The sequence below is a fragment of the Heliangelus exortis genome, chromosome 12, assembly GCF_036169615.1.
Source record: "Heliangelus exortis chromosome 12, bHelExo1.hap1, whole genome shotgun sequence".
NCBI classification, from domain to species: domain Eukaryota; kingdom Metazoa; phylum Chordata; class Aves; order Apodiformes; family Trochilidae; genus Heliangelus; species Heliangelus exortis.
The window spans coordinates 321,330-342,657 of NC_092433.1; the positions used below are offsets into that span (position 1 = coordinate 321,330).

At 45.8% G+C, this 21,328-nt stretch overlaps 2 long non-coding RNA genes across 2 annotated transcripts; one reads left to right on the forward strand and one right to left on the reverse strand.

The window, feature by feature from the left end:
* Window positions 1–764: 764 nt before the first annotated feature.
* LOC139801331 (uncharacterized) lies at window positions 765–15,768 on the reverse strand. Its single transcript, XR_011728151.1, has 4 exons — window positions 15,668–15,768; window positions 14,641–14,820; window positions 4,367–4,410; window positions 765–2,050 (listed from the first exon to the last, which is right to left on the reverse strand). It is a non-coding gene; the product is annotated as an uncharacterized lncRNA (long non-coding RNA).
* A 374-nt stretch (window positions 15,769–16,142) lies between these two features.
* On the forward strand, window positions 16,143–19,873 carry LOC139801332 (uncharacterized). The gene is made up of 2 exons (XR_011728152.1): window positions 16,143–16,611; window positions 19,124–19,873. It is a non-coding gene; the product is annotated as an uncharacterized lncRNA (long non-coding RNA).
* The last annotated feature ends 1,455 nt before the right edge of the window (window positions 19,874–21,328 follow it).

Here is a 21,328-nt window from a genome sequence, read left to right on the forward strand (position 1 = left end):
AACTACAAACCTGGCAGGGTGTATTCACCTTGGTCTGGGCTCAGGCAGTGAAGATTTTGTTTGATCCCTTGTCTTGTGGTAGGTAAATGTGTCCAAAATGCTTAGTTGGAATGAACTGAATTTTGATGAATTTCACAAAGAAGCTACTATTAATTTTATGTTAGAAAATCTGTCAGTGTTGTGAAACTGTGACATTAATTTAAGATGCAAGCCCATATCACATTTCTTTTAAAAGCTTTGCTGACCATAAGCAGGAATGTGGCAATTCAACAAATCACCTCTGGAAAAAATGGCATTTGTGTGTTATATTCTCAGCAAGCTAAAAATAGAGATCTGTCTGTTTGTTTTTCTTTATGAAGTGGCTAACTCTAACACTCTCTTACCAGCCCTAAAAAAGAATTTACATAAAAGGCAGTGACACAAACCCTTATCTCATTAGGTCACCAGTGGTAGTGAAGAAACAGCACAATTTTCAAAGACTTTTTCCCATTTATCCCTGACCATAAACCAGACTTGAGAAAATATTAAGGTACATGTCTGCATTACTTATCTATCAATATTGAAAATCTGTTTCTTGAACCTACAGTAAAATCTCAATTTTTTAAATCATCCTTAACCTAACACCCTAAGAGGGGAAACTGGTTCACAGATGCAGTCATTTAATAATTGTCAGGAATATGCTGCCTAAAGGGCATGGGTTTTTCTGGGTGTGCTTGAGCTCCTTTTCTCTAAACACTTTTCTCAACAGGCCTTGTGGATAATCAAACCTTTCAGTTCGATTTAATGATGTTTTATTTTACTGTGGTGGTTTTCTGTCCCACAGTGAATGTGTTTGGTGCTGGGAAGTTGAGGTCTCTGCTTGTACTGCACCTCCAGCCTGGGATGGGCAACAGGGGAGAAAATCCACGAGTTTTTCTCTTCTAAAAATTGAACTGAAGGCCCTAATCTATCCTGCAATACTCACACCTTCAACATTCATGCCCTCTATTTTTTGTTTTTTACAGAATCCTGCTCTGCTTATTAACTGCCTGTTATGATCTGAGAACATTTGCTTCCACAAACTGAACTCCTTCAGTTCAGGCATGGCAAACTCCTCTGGAAACACAGATAGCACCAATAAACAGCTGTGTAAAAGCATGCAGAGGTACCATGCAGCTTTTCTAATGTCTTTGTATAAGGAAATATTCTTATACAGCAATAACTGGGTTGATGATCACCATATATTTTTTTTCCAGGGCCTAATTTAAAACACGGTAGGAAAAAACCAAGGATGTAACAGTATTTCCTTGCTTCTTGATCTGTCTGAAAATAGACAGAAAGGAACAAAGAAAGGTGGCAGTTTGTATGGCCAGTCACAGTTTTTGTCTGTCCAGCAGAGCTGTGGTACTCATCCAGTCACAAAATCTGTACAGAACCAAAGAGCAGCATTTGATTATTCCCTGTTGCCAATTTTGATGGAGTAAACTCTGTCTGGACTGGAGAAGGACAACCAGAATCCAACAGGGTGAAACACCAGGTTCAGTATCAACTCTGCTGACCAGCACTTTGGGCTTCTGAATTTTTATTTTTGGAAATTATTTCCTGAACACTGGCATTGCCACAAGCCTCCCTAAAACTAGCAAACACTATTCAGGAGCACTTGAGACGTGGGTGCTGTCACAGCTGAGTGAAAATGGAGACTTAAAATCCCCGGGATATCCCTTTGTGAGTCAGCAGGGACACGATTTAGCAGAGGAGGCAGAAAGTTCTGTGTACAGCTGTGCTACCTGTAGGTCCAGAAATGGGATAGGAGCAGGTGGAGACTAGGGAGAGAAATTTATTTTTTGTATATTTTACAAGAAATTGAGTGGAAACTCCTGCATTGCTCCCACTTGAAATGAACAGCCTGCAGTCATGGGATGAGATGTGCAGGAGAAGCAATACAGCAGATATTTTTCCTTTAGCAAGGTAATGTTTGGAAGGAACTTCTTGGCCACGTTTCAGGATTTCTGAAACACAATGGAGTCTGCTGAGTCAGGGCAATCCAGTGGGGACACAGCTCTAGCCAGGGCTGAACTGTGAAACAGAAAACAGGAGTTTTACAAGTAAAAACTTCATCACGCACCTGAGAAATGTCTTGTAAATGTCTTTGAGATCTTCATGTAGTCTAATTTGCTGTGGTATGAATAAACTAACAATACTGTAATAGTTAGCTCTATATTAGATGGTTATTAAGTGGCATCACACTGCTGTTGGCCAGGGCAAGCAGAGGTGGCCAAGCAGCCACTAAGGACCCTGCCAGGGTCTCCACATCCCCCCCTCTGGGCAGCTTGGCTACCCACTAGGTAAACAAGCCTGTCCTAGCTATGTGTAGGTAAATAAGCAGTAGGAATTTTTTTATATATATATATCTTATCTAATAATTATCTAAATCCATTGACTTACACCATAAGGAGTTAGCTCTTCACATTATTTCAATCACTGGTGTGAAAAATGTACTTTGGCTCCAAATGAAATCCTGCTCCAAGATTAAGGGAAGGATTTCCACTGGCTTCAGCTGAAATGAGGTTTAAATGTGCCTGTTCAGTCAAAGGACAGCTTTCCAGAGCTGCTCAGTGGCAACTCAGCCATTTCAAGTATCTCCACAATAGAGCACTATGTGCTTCATTGCAAATTTTTGTGACAGCTAAATTTTTTTAACAGCATCCTAACAAGAATCTTATTTCCTACATTTGTATTCTTCAGAGACTTTTAGTCCAGTCATTTCCCACTAGTTATTCATTAGCTATTCTCATGCCTAAGGCTCTGTTTTAATCACCTTCAGGGTTTTTTTCCCCATCAGTCTGTTGAGGTGGGACCTACCTCTTCCTCTTGTTCAAGCACCAGAAATACCATCCCTGAACCAGTGCCAGAATGTGGCAGCAGGAAGGCATCTCCAGTGTCACTGGGAAGGAGCAGGATGGTGTAGAGCAGGGAGCAGCAGGAATCCTGGCACAGAAACACTCAGAGATGGCGACTTTGCTGCTTGCCCTCACTGGTGCCTCTGCTGCACTCTCTGCAAGAGCTGCATTTAACTGGAAACAGTCACCAAAAAAAAGAGAAACCCACTGCATTTGTTCAAAATGTGAATAATTGAGGAAAGTTTGCTTTGTGGTGTCTAATCCTTTAGTTTCTGCAGCTCTCCATCACCCCTCTCATTCCAGCTTGTGCTCTAAGGCAAGCAGGGCAGTGTGTGCCTGCTGATGTGGACAGCATCAGGGTGGTGTTACATCAGACTCTGAAAAGAGCTTCAGTCTGTTATTTGTAAAGTATCAAGGAAAGTCTTTGACTGTGCTTATTGTGGTGTAAGGAACACTTTACTCTTATGTACCAGGTCCTAATAGCACTGGGCACAGCTTCACTGGGCAGGATGTCAGTCTTTGGAGCTCTTTGACATTGTACAGATTTATTTCTGTGGGAGTTGGGAAGTTCAAGCTACACCTCTCAGCCCTCTCCATTTTAGGGAGCTGCTGCAGGAGGAGACTCTCAGGGACTAAAGATTTCAGCTGTCAATCATGTTTGAGGCATGACAGCATTTTGGGATACTGGGACTGATTTCCTACTCCCTACTTTCACCTAGCAACCTGTAGTATCTCCAAAGGGTGTGTAATGTAAGGCATACAGGGATTATTAAACTTCATCACACAACTGTGACTTGGAACTGTGTAATTTGATCCTTCACTCTGGTTTTATGCTGTGCTAGGTTTAACTAATCAGCTCAACATGGTTTATTAGGAGAGTTTTAATGTCAGAAGAAGTATTTTTTTTCAGTAATGTTGTCTTTCAACAACAAAGGACCTTTTCAAAGGACCTTTTCAGTTATCAAAAATACAGTCCCTTAGGAGCACTGTATGACTTGTAATAGCTTAATTTTGAAGATTGCTTCAATACAGTGGGCTGAAATGAAACAGTATTTTAATTTTCTGATGTGTATATTCCCTTTAGATAAAAATCAAATTCCAGTAAGGCAACCTGTGCAATTAGAACAAATCTGACATCTTGTGTGAAAACATACATTGACACCTGATGCTTCCAGGAGCTCCTGTCATGGCTCGTCCTTACAGACCTGTTATGAAATGTGCAACTAAGATTGGTAGGTGGAATCTGCTTTCTTGACTAAATCCAACCAGCTTATCTGCTGGACTCCTTGAAGCTTAGCAGGGGGCCTGATGGCCACACCATGTGCTGATGCCTTGGGAACTGAGGGACACCAAGTGCATTAGAATCTCAATAGAAACCACCCAGAGCTGGACTTGTCACACCAGTGTAGCTGAGACTTTCCTTTTTTTTTTCCTTGTATATCTCAGGTATTTTAAAAGTTTGCTTGGTAAATCCAAAGGTGACCCACCTGTATGTATGCACAGGTAACTGCTCTTAGGGGTTGGAAGGAGGCTGCAAAGAGAAGCACAAATTAAAACTCATGGCCAAGACTGCAAATGTCCTGCCCAGCCTGGGAAGCTCTGCAGAGAGCAGCCCCAGGAGGTGGGGCACAGCTCTGCTGTGGGTTCCTCTGCTGGCAGCTCTTCTCTGAGAGCTCCACCATCCTCTGGGAAAGACCCACAGCAACTCCTGTCTGCCCCAAGCCCAGCTCTCAATATAAGTCAGCTGAGGGAGGGAGAAGGTTTAATGCATCCAGTCAGCAATCCAGAGAAAACCCCGAAGATGATCTGAGGGCTGGAGCAGCTCATCTCTGAGCCAGGCTGGGAGGTGGAGAAGGAGAAGGCTCTTCTTCACCTGGAGAAGGCTCTGGGGAGACCTTGGAGCAATTTCCAGTGCCTGAAGGGGCTCCAGGAGAGGAGGAGAGGGGCTTTTTACAAGGGCCTGGAGTGATGAAATGAGGGGGAGATGGTTTCATACTGGAAGAGGGGAGGTTTAGGTCAGACATTAGGAAAAAATTCTTTGCTGTGAGCCCCTGTCCCAGGTTTCCCAGAGAAGCTCTGGCTGCCCCACCCCTGGCAGTGTCTCAGCCCAGGTTGGATGGGGCTTGGAGCCCCATGGGCTGGGGGAGGTGTCCCTGACCATGGCTGGAGCAAGGATGGAACTGGGTGATGTTTAAGCTCTCTCCCAACCCAAACCAGTCTGTACCATGCTAAATAATGCTGTGAAAAGGGCACAAGCGCCCCGAGTCCACCTCAGAAGGGTCAGGATGTTTATCCAGTGGAGCTCCACAGGTCTCAGACTTCACACCACCAGGAACGTTTCAGAGCACAGCTGCCTGCACGGAAGGGCACAGAACAGGAATCATTGTCCTGGGATATGGATCTGCTCCGAAGCTGTGTTCTATTTTTGGAGCTCTGCTGGAATGGTTCCAAGACCACCATGACACAATTCCTTCAATATGGGTGGTAAACATGTCTCTACTGTTACTGCAAACTTCTCTGCACTGTTTGCTGTGCATTCTTTACCTGCTCTGTCTTTATTGGAAGGATTCTTGCGGTGTTGTCACCTCGTCCTTGGATGCTTCTCTGGATATGCATCATAGAAAAAAAAAAAAAAAGAAAAAGGCAAACAAATCCTGTACTTTGTGGAGCAGCTGCCATTGACTGGGTGGAGCCCACAGGTAAGTGAAGGGATGATATAACCTGAGGAGACAAGACTGCTAAACCACAGTGTAATTCCTTATCACTTAATCAAGCAGCTTCCAATTACAAGGAAAAAATGACTGCACCCATTGTAGGTAAGGCACAATCAGTAGTAGGAAGACGAGGGTCAAGTATTGGCATCATTAGATAAATAACTCTTTTTTACAAATTAACTGAGGGTAATGATCAAGGCCATGCACAGTAATGCACACAAGGGGCTTGATCTGATGTGGCAGGACTGACACTGTTCCCTGTATCTGCTTCTCACAATACACTGACAGATCTGGAGACATGAATCCCAAAATTAAGTTACTTTCGCCTGAGATAAAATTAAAAGTCTGTGAAGAGGACTTCTGGGTTTAATATTTTAGAAAAATCAGGTTCTGATAGTAAGAAGATACATGATATAACTTCAGTCAGAGACTAAGACATCAGAAGCTTCATCTGCTTGTTTTCAAGTATAAAGAAATCCAGCAGCCCTGAGAGCTGCTATCAAGTGTTAACAGTAACAGAAAGGCAGAACTAGGCATATCAAAAATACCTAAAATGTGCTTATTACTCCAACCTTAACATAAATCAGCTCTTCAGTTTCATCCAGGACCCAAGTTCTATTTATTTCTCTCAGAAATGGGGCTGTATAGATGTGGCCAGGAGTACCACAGCTGGAGCAGCTAGGGCAGATCACACTTACTTACATATTAAAACTTTTAAGGCATTTTATATTGCTAAAATTAAATGTATTGGTATGTTTCTTTGCCTGAATCTTGCCTGTTGGTACCATAGTAGCTGCATTTGTGCAAAACACAAGGTGCTGTTAAGACCACAGGAGCCCATCCTCTTAAAGTCCAAATTTATGTGCACCAACTTGAACTCAAACTCAGAATGCTGTCAAGAGGGGTTCCTCACCTCCCCCCATGGAAGGCTTGTACCCAGAGCTCTTGAACAAAAGTCATAGTTAGTGTTAAAATAATTTTTAGTTAAGACTAGTTCTAGTTCACACTGTAATTTCTGTGACTTGGTCTTCACTTTATTTCAGTATTTTCACTGCTTTCCTGCAAAATTTACTTCGTTATTTTGGAAAAAGTAAGGTCTGTTCACTGTAAGTTGCACAAAATGCTTTATTTTATTAACTAAATCAAAAGTATACAATTAAATTCATACAGGATGTTCAGTATAATAACACTTAACACATTTATAATGGCTATGATTCTCTCTTTTGACAATAAGTTCAGTAGCTGGTGTAAGTACAAGATGTTAATGCCACAAGATGTTCAGCACCCCATAGCACAGAGTGTCATGCTGAAGCCCTACCAGAACTATTTCTGTGTAATTACATAAGAAATAAAAGACTACTTTTCAACACACAATTCCATGACAGACAAACCATGTGATCACTCATTTTAACTGACTAAAAACTTCCCTTCTGCAAGACTGCAAATAATCCATGATTGAGAGCTTGTTTTATTAGGAGTGTCCCTACCTGTTTGAGAACCTGCCAGCCTTCAGGTGAGCTGTAAGGTGATCCTTCTGGGGAAGGAAAACTTCAAGATGTTTTTTTTTTTCACTGAAAATGCACAAAGCCAAGGGAAGAAGTGTTCTAGCTACCTGTTTAAGTACACAGTGTTAGCAGCACAGCTGAGGGTTAAGTAGTGCATTCCACCTCCACCCTAACTGCAGGGAACTCAGCCTTGCTCTTGAAGGAGTTGCCTTCCAAACACAGCCTTGTAAGACAAGCACAACCCAATGGTACCAGGATCGCAAGTGCAGCCCAAAAGGCAGCATCTGACCCATCCTAATTCCAGCTAGCAGTACCACACCTGAGTTTGGTACCAAGTTTGCTGATAGACAGGTTCTGTTAAGCCTCAATATGCTTAGAACTAGCTCGTCACTTCAGGTACCAGAGCTGCAGAGGTCAGGATGGAGCCCAAATGGTCCTGATGTTATAATAAAGCCCTAAGAAAGGCAGCAGGTTGTATAGTTACCTCCTTGTGAGCAAAATCCCTGCCCTAAAACTATGCAACCTACTACCTCTTCCTAGGAGCCCAATGCTTCCTTCCTGCAGGTGTTCTCCCTGGGCAGCTTTAACTCACCAGCTGCTTTTGCTCTTCTGCCTCTCAGGTCTGGGCACATCCTCTGGGTTTACAGCCACCACTGCTGGGGAAGTGCTTACCCAGGCTTCACACTCCATGAATAGCTCTGTTTTCACTCTGACCCCCACTATGCTGAACTTTCAGTCCCAAGAAGCAGGTTGGAGCTCTTCTGTGGCACTCCAGCCAGCTGGTACTGCAGCAGCAGCTCCACTGGGCACACCTGGTGCTGTCAGGAGCACTAAGCTTAACATCTCTTTTTATGAAAACAGGAGCCACCTGGAAAAAGTTACAGTTCTGGATCCTGGGTGCTCAAACTTCACAGCTTTACACTCCCCCAAAAAAGGTGAGGGATTAATTTTGGCCATTCAACACTTCTAATTTTGTATTACATTGTTTAAGTCTCACATGCTCAAAGAGCAGGAGGAAAAATAAGCATTTACTACTAATGTCTAATTGTTAAGTTTTTCATCCAACTTCTTCTAAGCAGCTGGAGTTGTGGAATTTTAAGGCATTACAGAATCTGAGGTCTCAAAACAGTTCAGGTCACAATGTACATGTTTGAGTTCCCTGTATTTTTACATTGAAAACCAAATTGTTTCAGAGTCATTTCCACTCCCTGGGGAATTCCACTTTTTACCTAGGAACATGTGCATTCTCCATCCCCAGCCAGCACTGTGCCACTCACCTTGAAAGAAAAGTCATTAGTTAAATCTATCACTGGAGGGCTGCACCACTCACATGATCCTGCAAATTCTGTCACTGATTAATCTGATACTTTATAAGCCTGAATGTATCTGACAGCTCTGTTTTTGCTCAGTGCAGACAGGAATGACTGCAAAGGGCCGTGGTTTGTTTTACTCCTCAGGGAAGGCAATAGATTGTATAGTTATCTCCTGAACAGGGTAAAATAACTACCCTACAACTATACAATCTACTACCTCACTCTGACAGAGAAGCATTACTTCAGCAAAGAGCTTAAGTAGCAAGCCATGGTTTCACTCTGAAGGATAACTGATGCTTCAGTCAGCAGTGTTCAACAGCACAACAATTAGTTCAGTAGTTTGTATTTCAATGTCCTACCACACACAGGAACCAATTTATTCTTCATTTCTCATTAGAGGAGAAAAATTAATAGCAAGAAAATACCCAGCTTTTCCAAGAATTAGAAAAAAAAAAAATCTAAACACAGTTACCCAGAAGTATTTTCTCCTATAAACACATTACCAGTACAGTTCAGCAGAATCTGACATGCTGTTTTAAAACTGAAAAGTTTCCGTGGGTGATTTTCTGCTGCTTTAGGAAAGACAGTAGATTGTATAGTTATCTCCCAGTTGTGGGTATGACCCTAAAACTATACAACCTACTACCTCATCCCACAGTGCAGGCATCTTCACAGCTGGTGTGGAACGTGTTGCTTTAGCAGAGACAAGGTGGGTGAGCTGCAGACAGGAGGGACAGTGTGAAATACTGATCACAGGAAAAACATTCCCCTTACCTCCCCCAAGGCATGCAATGGTTATTTTAAGGGTAAGATTCCTTTATTTCAAAATTTTTACCAATTGCTGGGGTATTAATACATTCAACCTTTAGACAGGAAGCAAGTTGTAGTAGTCAAAACAAATGCAGTCATTAAACTTTAACTCTGTTAAAGGAAAAAGTACTACTCAAAAGAAAAGTCGATCAGAAACATTGTGTGCAGAGCTAAATTTCTTCCTCTTTAGAACTTAACATCTAGGAACTGGACTTGTAGCCAATTTACATGGATCACTGAGGCCCCAATATTGATAATTCTGATTTAATAAATACTAATAATACATACAGTGAGTTTTTTCACCTATCATAACAGTTAACAGCTCAAAATCATGTATCACCAGTAGTATTTTGTGCTTATTCTGTTACTCTTGAATTTATATAAAGTCCTGTGCACAGGGATTCTTTTATTATAAACAAAACTCATCAAGGCTACAGCCTATACCTGACATGTAACTGTTAAACTGCCTTGTCAAAAAGTCACTTAAATGTACATTGCTTTCAGATCACAAACAAGTGAGTTTCTGTAACTGCTCCTCAGACACCTTAAAACCAACTTCTGCATTAGCACAGCTCAATGTGATACTGAAGTAAAAAGTCTTAGAATATTGAAATCAAAATACTTGCCAGGGAGATGCATAACTAACAATCCCCTTCTCAGCAAGGACGTCCTGTGAGCAGAGCTGGAGAGGAAAACTGATTGTATTGTCAGTGTAATTTATGGGACAGATGAAAGTGTTTACAGAAATGCAGTTTGTAAGACGTTAAATGTATGTATTCCCAGTACTTCATCCCAATTTTAAACTGAGGGTTTTTTTGACTACTCTTCACACAAAGCCCTGGGTGAACAAGAATGCTCTGATGCCTGTGTGTGCCCTTGCCAAAAAGCATGTGTGACCAGTGCAGTACCACACAAAGGGATGATGTTATGCCCTGAACACAGAAAAAACTGAAAGTACTTTCCAACCCTCTCAATGCTTTACTCCAGAATCCCTTCTACAAATACTGATGACAATTTTTGGTGAACCACTCTTAAAATCTTGCTTGTAAGTAGTATGAATTCTCTGATTTGTTTTGGCTAACTTACCTCCCAGAACACAAGCTTTAGCTTGCACAGATGGACAGGAGCAGTTGGTCCTAATGCCCAAACCAGAAATAAATTACAACAGGAGCACTGGGACCAAGTCAGACCCTTACAAGGTACTGGCACACATCACATCCTTTTGAATCAGCTCAGGCAGAGTTCCTGCTGTCAGGCAAGTGGCAGGGAAGCTGACAGCACTTTCGGTTCCCTCTCCCTGCACCCGAGCCTTCAGCAGCTGAGCAGAACCAGGTAAAAAACCCATTTCCCAGTGAGCAGCAGCCCTGGCCAGTGCCTCCAGCTGCAGGCAGCTCTCTACCTACACTTTCTTACTCAGTGATTCAAGGAAGTTACTCAAGTCCCAGATATTTAGATTCAGAAGAAACTTGATGATTCCCCAACGTACTGAGAAACATTGGAAGAGATCTGAAAACCTGGACAGGTGTTACCACACAAAAAGCTTCCATCAGGTGTGTAAAACAGGTAAAATACATAAAACAGCTCTGAGTCTTTCTTTAAAATGAAGCCTGAAGGAGGCTGTGATAAACCTAGAAACCAATCTGTTTCATCTCACCACCTTTAGGCAAAAGTTAGCTCTAAACCTAATCAACCTGAGAAAATATATCAAGCAGCTTCTTATTATTTCCATTGACAGCAGGGCTTCCCAGTCAAGTTGTTATTGGAAATTCTAAACCATTTCCTACTGCCTCCACTAGATTTTCCTCTTCAGTACTTGCAGCTCCTCAATCTTCACCTCCTTTCAGGTTCCTGAAACAAGAGCCTTTCATCTACTACAGGTCTGGATGGGCTCTTATTAAAGTAAAAAAATGTCCTTAAAAAAAATATTATGAATGATTTCCAATTGTTATCCTGTGGTTATACACAGCAGTCTGGCTTGAGATCATGAAGTACACACAGGATGTCAGGAAAACTTTATTCTGCAACAAATACACCTTACAAAAGACCATCAGGTATCCTGTCTCCTAACTCTTGCAGAAAAGCAATCACACTGATGTTGCATCATTCAGGTATAACTTTTATTCTTTTTTTTTTTTTTTTTTTTTTTTAAGTAATTTTTAAAATTTAATATTAGAAAGGTATAGAATTAACTCCTAGTCAAAGATCTTCTGGAAGAAGTTCAGCTACCTTTTGCTCTTTCGGTGTTTGTAACACATACTCCTGCCAAGTCTAGCAAATTAGTATTTTTATATTAACCCTGCAGTTTGGGGAATTTCTAACTCGTGGATTATTTCTAGTAGTTTTTAAAAATCGCATCACCTCAGTTGCAGTGTCCTGGTAGGGACTGGGATCTGCCAGGTCTGCTGGGAGCCCAGCTGTCTGTGTGCTGTCTCTCTGGGACCATGCACTGGTGTCTTCTGGCACCTGCAGAAGCAGAGCAGCCTGGCACATGATAAATTATGCTTCTGGTGTGGTATGTTCTCCTTCTCCAGTGGCTCTGCTATTGTACACACCCTGCTGCTGCTATCACACCCGGAGTTTCAGGGTTATCTACCTGCACATTCTCTCTCTCAGCAGTAACACTTCAGACTTCAACCAGACTTCAGCTTTAAGAAACACAGGGTTCATTTGCTTTCTCCTCAACAGCTGACCTCAGAGTGCTGTTTTGCCAGTGAACACGTGTTTTAAATTCCCCAAAGTGGGGAAAGTGAAGAAACTGACCCTGGAACTGTGCAGCTGTGCCAGTGTCTGCCAGCAGCAGGGCCCTGGCTCCAGCCTGCTCACCCCTCCACCACACGATGGTGCTCCAGGCTCGGCAGCACCAGCACCAACACCAGATTCCTGAGCTCCTCCCCAACAATTCCCAGGGCTCTGCAGTACCTGCACATCCAGCATCCCCATGGCCACCTGCATTCTTAGAACTCAGGTTTGTTCCTTCTGTGTTTTTTTTTTTTGTTTGTTTGCCTGGTGGGGACCAGGAGGGGAGGAGAAGGAAGCCACGTGGCTCATGCAAACTCAATTCTCCTTCCCACTGCTTCCCCTCATTGCCCTCACCTGCACAATCATCACCTGCTACATGCAGACCTCATCACCTCTCTCCAAAAAAGGCTCAGTACAATTACACAGATACTCACAGGAAAAGTTTTAGTGCAAATTAAAATCTCCCCCCCTTATAAATTCACAGGTTTGGACTGTACCCTCCTTTGTATTCACACAGTGCTCATCTGCCTTGAGTCCTGCTCCTAATTTGTGTCCAAGAGAAGTGACAGCTCTGAAGTGCTCCCCAGGCCCTTCAGCTGCCTGCAAGTTTGCAACTGAAATGATCCTGAACTGCACAGAAAAAGAATCTCAAGAACTGAATCATCTTTTTTAATAGCACATAGAACCTAAGCCCACTTAAGGTATTCTCTAACCTCTGAAAGAGAAAAAAAGCCCCTCAAATTACAGTTAGGATTTTTATTCATTACTCTGCTGAAGGAACAAAATGTACATTTGTGAAATTCCCATTTCTCCTCAGTGTGATCTTAAAAGACAAATGCTTCATTCTCAGTTATTTTGTCCACTTTTAGCACAGAATAAAGCACCCAAAGCTGGAAGTGAGTCAGTAGAAGGCAGAGTTCCTGCACAAGCTGTGCTTTACTAACCCTGCTACCTGCATCCTTGTCTGAAAAGGTCATTTGGCAACTCTGAGTTTGCAAACAGCTTCTCACCTGTGTGTGACAGGAAAGCCAAAGCTCTAAGTTACAAATCTGGGTGAAGACTGAACAGACTGGAGTGTGGGGTTGCTTTTCATTGCTTTGTAACAAGCACCTGCACTGAAAACAGGCACTGACTGAGGAAGCAAAGATTTGTTCAGGCTGCAAAACTCAGCAGTTTGTTACGTGCAGGCACCTTCCCAGGAGCCCCCTGCTCCTGCCCCAGAGCAGAACATTTCACACCTTTATTTGGACACAACAGTCCATTTAGCACAGCACACTGCAGCATGTGTGCATCACACCAGGATTCCTGTCTGAGCTGGCAGATTTTTACAGAGGAGGAAAGGAGAAGAGCAGCTTCATCTACAGATGTGCTCTAACTCATCCCCAGCTGCAGCAGGTCCACACACCCAGACTGTGAGGGGCAGCCACCAGGGCATTTCTGGGGAACTTTCATGGAATTTTTAGTGTAAGATCAATGCCTCTGACTGTCATCAGGAACCTGTTATTCTCACATCTCAACTGGAAATGCCAAAGTTTTTACAAAACCTACATCCCATTTCCATGTAACTGCTTCAGCACAAAGCATTCCACTTTAAGTAATTATAACATGAAATGCTACTCTGTTGCTAAGTTTTCAAGTAGTATGTTTGATTTGGGCTTATTTTTCTAACCATGTAGGCCCAGATGTCATAGAAATACCCAGAAGCCACAGCTTGTCAGAAATCAGCAGTCACTACTGCCCACTCCTGCACTGCCTGAAACTTATTTCCTGTGGAAAAGGACATGATCACAACTAACAATTGCCAACATGAGCAGAGGAACACAAATCCTGGCATCTTCCTGGACACATCCTTGATTTTACATGCTCAGTAAGCTGTCTGTCAGTGGTGCCTCAGGGAAATGAGGTAACACCACCCCAAAATGTTACCAATTTTTCACAAACCCTGTCTGAAACCCATCTGGCAGTGCACGGGCAGAAGAATATAGATATATAGATTACATATATATATATATATATATATATATATATATGAGGAGACTTGAGTTTAGCTGCACAAAGGTCTCTGCACCCTTCTCAAAGGAAACCACTGTGTTGCTTTGCTCCTGCTTCCAACAGGCACATGGGCTGCTTGTAAAAGATGTGCATTTGTTCACTCTGGACTGATGTCTCTCAGGACATGCTGCTAGTGAGAGGGATGTTTTCTGCGTGAAGCTTGCCTTTGAAGATGACTGCACAATTTCAGCAAATCATGAACTTGGTGCAGAGGAAGAATGTTTTCATGAAAGCTGTGTTATCTTATTCATTGCCAATGTAAGTAAACATCTATTGCCCTTTGTAAGTCCTGGGAGCCCTTCACTATTTTACCACAGGCTGGTATGGGCTGGAAGAGACCTGAAATCATCCAGTTCCACCCTCTGCATGGGCAAGGACACCTTGCACCAGACCCCTTTGCTCCAAGCCCCATCCAACCTGGCCTTTCTGCTAATTATTTGATGTTTCCTCTACTAGCAACAGCAGAAAATATAGAAAGCATTTATCAAAACCTTGTTGCCACTGTCAGTAACCTGATGGTAAGTTCCGGGTGTCCAACACCAGAGCTCTGCTGGGATCAGAACATGTCCAATTGGACACCAGCACTTAACTGTCTGGTGAAGCCCTGAAGCCAGGGGTGTTCACCTACCTTCAAAACTAGGGAGAGGATGCCCTGCTCCTGAAATATTGGTCGAGTTTAAGAAATATTATTTTGAAGGGACCGATTCATTTAGTCAGAAAGGGTCAGGCACTGAGTGTGACCCCGGGGTGAGGTTGGGGCATCCTGCTGCAGGATTCCTAAGCACGTTCGGAACAGGAGCAGTGTTCCCTACCGGATAAAACGTGCACGAGATCAGAAAAAAACAAACAAAAAAAAAAAAATAAAAAAACAAGAGGTGCATAAAAGGCGTCGAAAAGGCAAATCTGTCCCTGATCGTAACCTTGACCACCAGCCGGGCTCCCGCCCCTGCCAGAAGTCACCGAAATTCCCAGGAGGTTCCTCCCTCCCCGCCCCGCCTGCGCTGGGTCGGCACAGCCCCGGGTGACGCGAGGCCCCTCTGGGCCCGCCCCGTCCCGGTACCGGGGGTTCCGTCCCCCGCCGCCTGGGCCAAGGTGTCCCGTGCCCACACAGCCGGTACCGGTAGTGACGTGGCCGCTGCTGACGGGACCCACGGCCTATCCCCGAGGGGCGGCGGGGCCCGCCCGCCACTGCGCGGCGCCCGGGGGCGGCACTTCCGGGCCCTCACGTGAAGCCTGAGGCGAGCGGGGGGAGGCGGGAAGGGGATGCGGGGGGGGGGGGGGGGGGGCGAAAGGCCGCGATGGGGAAAGGAACGGCGAGAAACCGAGACCCCGCCCGCCCGCCCGCCCAGGTCACGGCCCCGCCTCTCGCCGCTCCATGCGGCCGCCGCCTCCACCCGCAGGCCGGGCCGGGCCAGGCCGCTCCCCCCGCCGGGGACATCCCCCTCACAGCGGGGCGGCGGCGACGAGCGGAGGGGCCGGGCTCAGGACCCCGCGCCCGCCAACCAGCGGCGGGAAGGCAGCTGGGCCGTCCCGTCGCGCCCGCGCCCCGGGCCCCGCCGGCCGTTCCCCCCCGGGCTGCCCGCAGCTTCCCGCCCGCCCGGCCGCGGGGCTGTGGGTGCGGGTGTGGGTGCGGGTGCCGCCCCGCCGCCCGTTACCTGCCGCAGGGTGACCCGGAGCCGCGCAGGGACCCGGATGGAGTCGGGGCCGCTCCTGCCGCCGCTCGGCGCGCGGCACCACGGGAAAGCGCGAGGCGCCCCATTGGCCGGCGGCCGCCAAGCCCCGCCCACCGGCTCTGCGGGGCGGTGACTGTCGCCCGTCAATTAGTCGCCGCCGCTCACGCCCATTGGGTGCAGCTCAGCGAGGCACCGCCCCCTCAGTGAATCTGTCTTCTGATTGGCTGGCAGGGAAAGCGGCTCCGCCCCCTCCGCCGTTTATTTGAGGCGCCCGGGGCGGCGGTCGAGCAATGGCGCCCCCGGTGGTTGTGTGGGGTGGGTACGGCCGGAGCCTTCCTGTCCGTGTCCCAGGGCTGCCGCTCCGCCTGCCTTCCTTCCCCCCTCCGCCTGCCTTCCTTCCCCCCTCCGCCTGCCTTCCTTCCCCCCTCCGCCTGCCTTCCTTCCCCCCTCCGCCTGCCTTCCTTCCCCCCTCCGCCTGCCTTCCTTCCCCCCTCCGCCTTCCCTGCCCGGGGCGGGGGCTCTTCGTGGCGCTGCCGGTACAGGGCCTGGCTTCCCCTACTCAGGAAGGGCCAGTGCGGCCTGGCCTGGCCCCGGGGGTCTCGCGTTGCCGGGCTGGGGGGTGCGTGCGTGTGTGTCTATGTCTGTCTGTGTCTGTGTGTCTGTCCCCCAGCCCTCTGTAGCTCATTCCTCAGTGTGCAGTGTTGTGCCCAGCAGCGGGCTGGGTTTCCATCCGTGATTTCCATGAGCACCGGTACATTTAAGGTTTGGGATCCCCTCTGGTCCGGTGTCAGTGCCCTCCTGGCCAATTCTGTCTCGTTTCTCAGCAGGTTCTGGAAGGGCCATTGGTGAGAAGATTTGGGAGTGGTGACAGTGTGTGCATCTTTACAGACTGTGCCCACCCATCCCAGGAGCTGGTGTGTCAGCAGGTAAATCACACACAGCTGCAGGCAGAAGGGCTCAGCAGCTCCAGTGCCTCTGGGAAGTGCTCCTGAGGGGGAGAGGAGGCACAAGGCGCAGCTTGACAGCACTCCAGAGCTCTCAGGTCAGCAGTGCAGAGTCCTTTTTTCCTGGGCATCATCAGCCTTTGTTTCCATTGTATTTTGTAGTCTGTTTTAGTAGATGGTTGGATGAGTAACACAACGTTGCTGATTGCATTCTCTGATAGGTGATCATCTTGTTTAATTGGGAAGCACCCAGTGAAGTCCTTTTGCTTCATCTGTAGTTGTAATGAGCTCTTGAAGCAATGAGTTTGTGCTGCCCCTTGCTGAGCAGGAGTCTCTATTTCTGCATCCTTCTTTTTGGGTCACTGGCCTTTGCAGCTGGGGGAGATAACCCACAGCTCACTTCTGGTTCTGTGTTGTGGATTGTATATTTTTGGCAAAGTGTGTACTTTTTTCACTGCCTCTGAATTTGGGTTTTATCCTGATCTACTTCAGAAGCAATCTGACCAGTTAGTATGTTGTTACTTACCAAATCCCTTTTCTGGTTATATTCCTTGTAGCGCAGGGACTCTAAGGCACCACAGTATTTTGGAGGAGGGGTGGGAGGGAAGTGCTCTGTTTAAAGACAAACTTCAAACAGGGATCTGCTTTTGTTTCTTAATTTTCACAAGATGGTTGGGACAGATCCCTTTAAAAACGTGTGACTGCCCAGACTCTCCTTGTCTCTGTGAGTTTTTGTTTTCTTCTTTTGAGAAATTTTACAAATAATGAAACTTTTCTGAGCGTTTAACACTTTTCTAACAGTTTATAGTGCTTACAATTTTCTAATGGTTTACAGAGTCTGAATCATGGAGTACTGAGGTGTGTAGTGTCTTCCCTTCACAAATAATTATTCTAATAATAAATGTGAGGAGGGAGCATGGAGCCTCGTTTACAGTGATGGGAGCAGTGACCAGGCTCAGCACTGACCCACAGGGCAGAGGTTTTGTTCATGTCAGACACAACCCCAAAGCCTCAGCAGGTGACAGGTGAACCCCAGTGCAGTTTTCCTCCTTGTGCAGGTAACACTTTGTACCACAAATTCAGCCGGCGGCTAAATTACTTTTAAATCTCTATTTTCAGGTGTAGTTTGACTCATTTTCTGGTGAATACAGAATCTACAGTCGGGTGTCAGGCGGGTAGAAACACGAGAATCGCGTTTGTGGCTGTTGCAGTTCCAGTGTGGGTCAGAAGATGGGGTATGGACCCCCCCGAAAGGTGCCCGAGCAAGGAACAGGAGCCCCGCGGTCCCATCTGACCCGTGTCCTGCGCCTTGGCGAGGCAGTGATCATTAGCACAGAGACAGAATTTATCAGAAATAGCATTTATTGAGTGTTCTCTTTCAGGAGTCTGTAACTGACGTGCACATTTTTAGCAGCTCTCCGGGCAGCGGGAGGTGCTGGAGGGCTGGGTTTGCCAGAGGAGCAGGGTGCAGTTCCAGGTATCAGATAAATGAGGAAGTGGACAGAAGCATTTTTCGAAAGTGAAGCATTCTGTAGATGAGATTTATTTTCACAGCAGGAAATCCTTCCTGGGGGACTGCGTTCTTTGGGGCCTGCACTTGGATGTTGCTCCCCATGCCCCTGCTGGGGAAGTGACCTTGGTTTTGGCTTAGGGAACAATTCCAGAGTGTGGCCAACCAGGCCCCATGCAGTTGTTGACTTGACAGATTTTAATTTGGAAATTAAATTAAGCACATAGCTGTGGCTTAGCAGCCCGTTTTCAGTAGCACTGATTATTTAAAAGAAGATCAAGAGACATTGAAACTGTGGGTCTTGAAGTATATTATCTTAGGAAGAATCTTTGGTTTTGCAAAATATATCACTGTTTACCCTACTCTGCTTCGTTAGGACAAGGTAAGAATTGGGCAGTCTAAATCTTTTTCCTCATCTAAGAGGGGATCACAGCGTAGGAAACATTGAAAACAAACACTGTGGGCAAGTACAGTCAGTATCAGCATGGAAGAAAATAATCCAGATGTATAAACCGGTTGTTATGATACATCTGTCAAGCACAATTCCCTGGAAAAGCAGTGCTGTAGGAAGCCCAAATCCTGCCCTGCAGTGGTGGGTGCTGGAAGCAGGTGCTGTGTACTCACTGCCTGCTGGGGTTTCCTCCTGACCCACTAGAGCTTTGGTTGTGCCAAGTGTAGGAGGTGAGAAATGAGAGGGAAGTTCTGGCTTGGTAGGCAGTGCCTGGTTACCAGCTGTAACCTCAGCCCTGAGGAGCTCAGGGTGTCTCAGCCTGGGGAATATGGAAGTGCCTGGTCACAGAGCACTACAAATAGTGACACCTGCATCCCTGTTTTCTGTTTGCTTCTGTTTGCATTATCTGGTAATGTATAAGCCACAACTGAAGCTTTTCTCATCATTAGGGCATTTGCATTTCTCCACCATTCCCCTGTGAATTCTGTAATGTCAGAAAAAGTCTGAACTTACCTTGCACCCTCTTTTCACAGAGACTGCTAATAGGAAACCACTGTGGAGCTGGTGGGAACTCAACTTCAGTGCTTATTTCAGTTCAGTTGTCTTGAAAGTGGTTGGAGGGTTCAAAAGGAATGAGGGGGAAGACAGATGGACTCACAGACATCAAAGCATCAAATGGAATTTGGTGTAAGGACTGCATCTCCCACGTCTTGCATTAAGTATGTGAAAGGAAGCAGACTGAGAACAGAGTTGCTGCTGCAAATCAAAGTCAGCTTGAGAGCAGTTAGGACAACAAGCTGGCAGCTGGTTTTGTGCCAAACAAGTCTGGGATGCAGTATCTGCTCTTTGTAGAATGGATTTTTGCATCCCAAGGTTTGCCTGTCACCCTGCTCCCTGTGGGGTTCTGAGGAGCTGTGGGGAATAAAGCAGAAAGGAGTGGGACCTTGGAGAGAAACTCTGTGGCATGCAAGGGGAGGCAGTCAAGGGAAGTGCTGGGCTGAGCTCTGGGAATAAGGGCTCATGAGAACTCAGCATTTTAAACCAAAAAGTTCACTGTGAGGAAGACATGGAGCCTTCCTCCAGCAGCCCTCTGAGCATAAATTGTTAGAACTAATTGTAATATCTCCACCCATTTCTTAGGAATGTAATGAATGTGTGAGTGTGGCTGATGAATCTGTATGATAACTGCAACCAAACTGGAGTGACTCAGAGCTTGGGTGGGCACGGGTGGTGGAAGGATCCCTCGTGTCCTCAGCACTGCAATAAAGGCACCTGCCTCAGAACTCCTGTGGGCTGGGAAGTCTTTTTCTGTGTGTCAGGAAGGAGCAGCTTTTGGACCCAGTCTCATCCATTACCTCAGGTCTGAGGCTTTGTACTGAGTGTGGGGCTCATACTTCAGTGTCAAGGCTTTTCAAATACCTCCCCCAGGCCTGCTCTGAAATGGTAATTTATAAGGAAAGCCTCCTATGTGTAGGATGTAACAACCCTCAGAATCCTATCACAGAATCACCCAGGTTGGAAAGGAGCTTTGGGATCAATCCCAACCCTTGATCCACTCCCCCCGTGGTTCCCCTCCCTGGGCACCCATTCCAGTGTCTGATCACCCTCTCTGGAAAGAATTCCTAATATCCAACCTAACCCTCCCCTCGCAGAGGAGCCCTGCTGGCAGGGGGACCTGAGGCAAGGAGCATGAGAGAAGAGTCTGATGTTCCAGAGCACTGCAGCAGGACAGGGATTCATCCTGCACAGCTGGGGGAGCCTTTGTAACACACCTGTGCCATGGCTCTGTGTGAGGCTCAGCAGAGAGGGGCTGTTTGTGCTGGCTCACTGCAAGAGCTGTTGCTGCTGCTCTGGAGAGCATGGGAGAGGAGTTTTCTGGAGGATCAGAGAGGGCAGGAGATGGCAGCTGGGTTTCTCCTGTCACTGCTGTGGGTGGATGCAGTGAAAAGGCAGCACTCCAGATGAGCCCACACATAACCCCCAGCTGCCAGGCAGGGCTGTCAGGCAGGCTTGGCACTTAGGGGAGTGAAGAGAAAAGGGAGAATTTGCTAATTAAGCATTTACATCATCCAGGGCACCAGCTGATTAACAGGCTGCTGCTGAAGTTTGGATGTGTGATAATTTGTCTAGATTAGCTATAATTGCAATGACTTTTCTCAGTGAGCCAAAAGCTTTACAAAATAAAAAAAGCACCCAGTTCTACAGCACCCATTTAGGTAATTCTTCAAATGTTAACACCTGGCGTTAGCTTCAGAAAGATTATTCTAGCTGGATCTCATGATAGGTGAAAATCCTTGTGAACTACACAGAGGTAAACAATACTGAGCTTGTTTCTACACCCCAAGGATACCGTATCAGGAACTGGTGCCAGCTGTTTGCAGCTGGTGCCTGTAATATACTGAAAGAAATTTTTTTGGAAACTAAAGAACAGTTGAAGCATGTGTAATTTGTGTGTGTGTGTGTGTGTGTATATATATATATACATACATATATAAAACTGGTCTATTTTTAACTCTTAATATTACTCATTTCAGTACCAAATGCAAATATTTTGGAATAGCACAGATTCTTTTTTAACTACTTAAATATTTCAAACTGGATAAATTGATAATCCTGCAAATGGGGATACCAATCTGAAGCCTAAGGCTGTATTAAAAACCCCTGCAGTTATGATGCTAGCCCAGGTGTTTCTGTCTTACCAGATAAAAATGTCTCTAGAGTGTCTAGTGCAGGGAAGA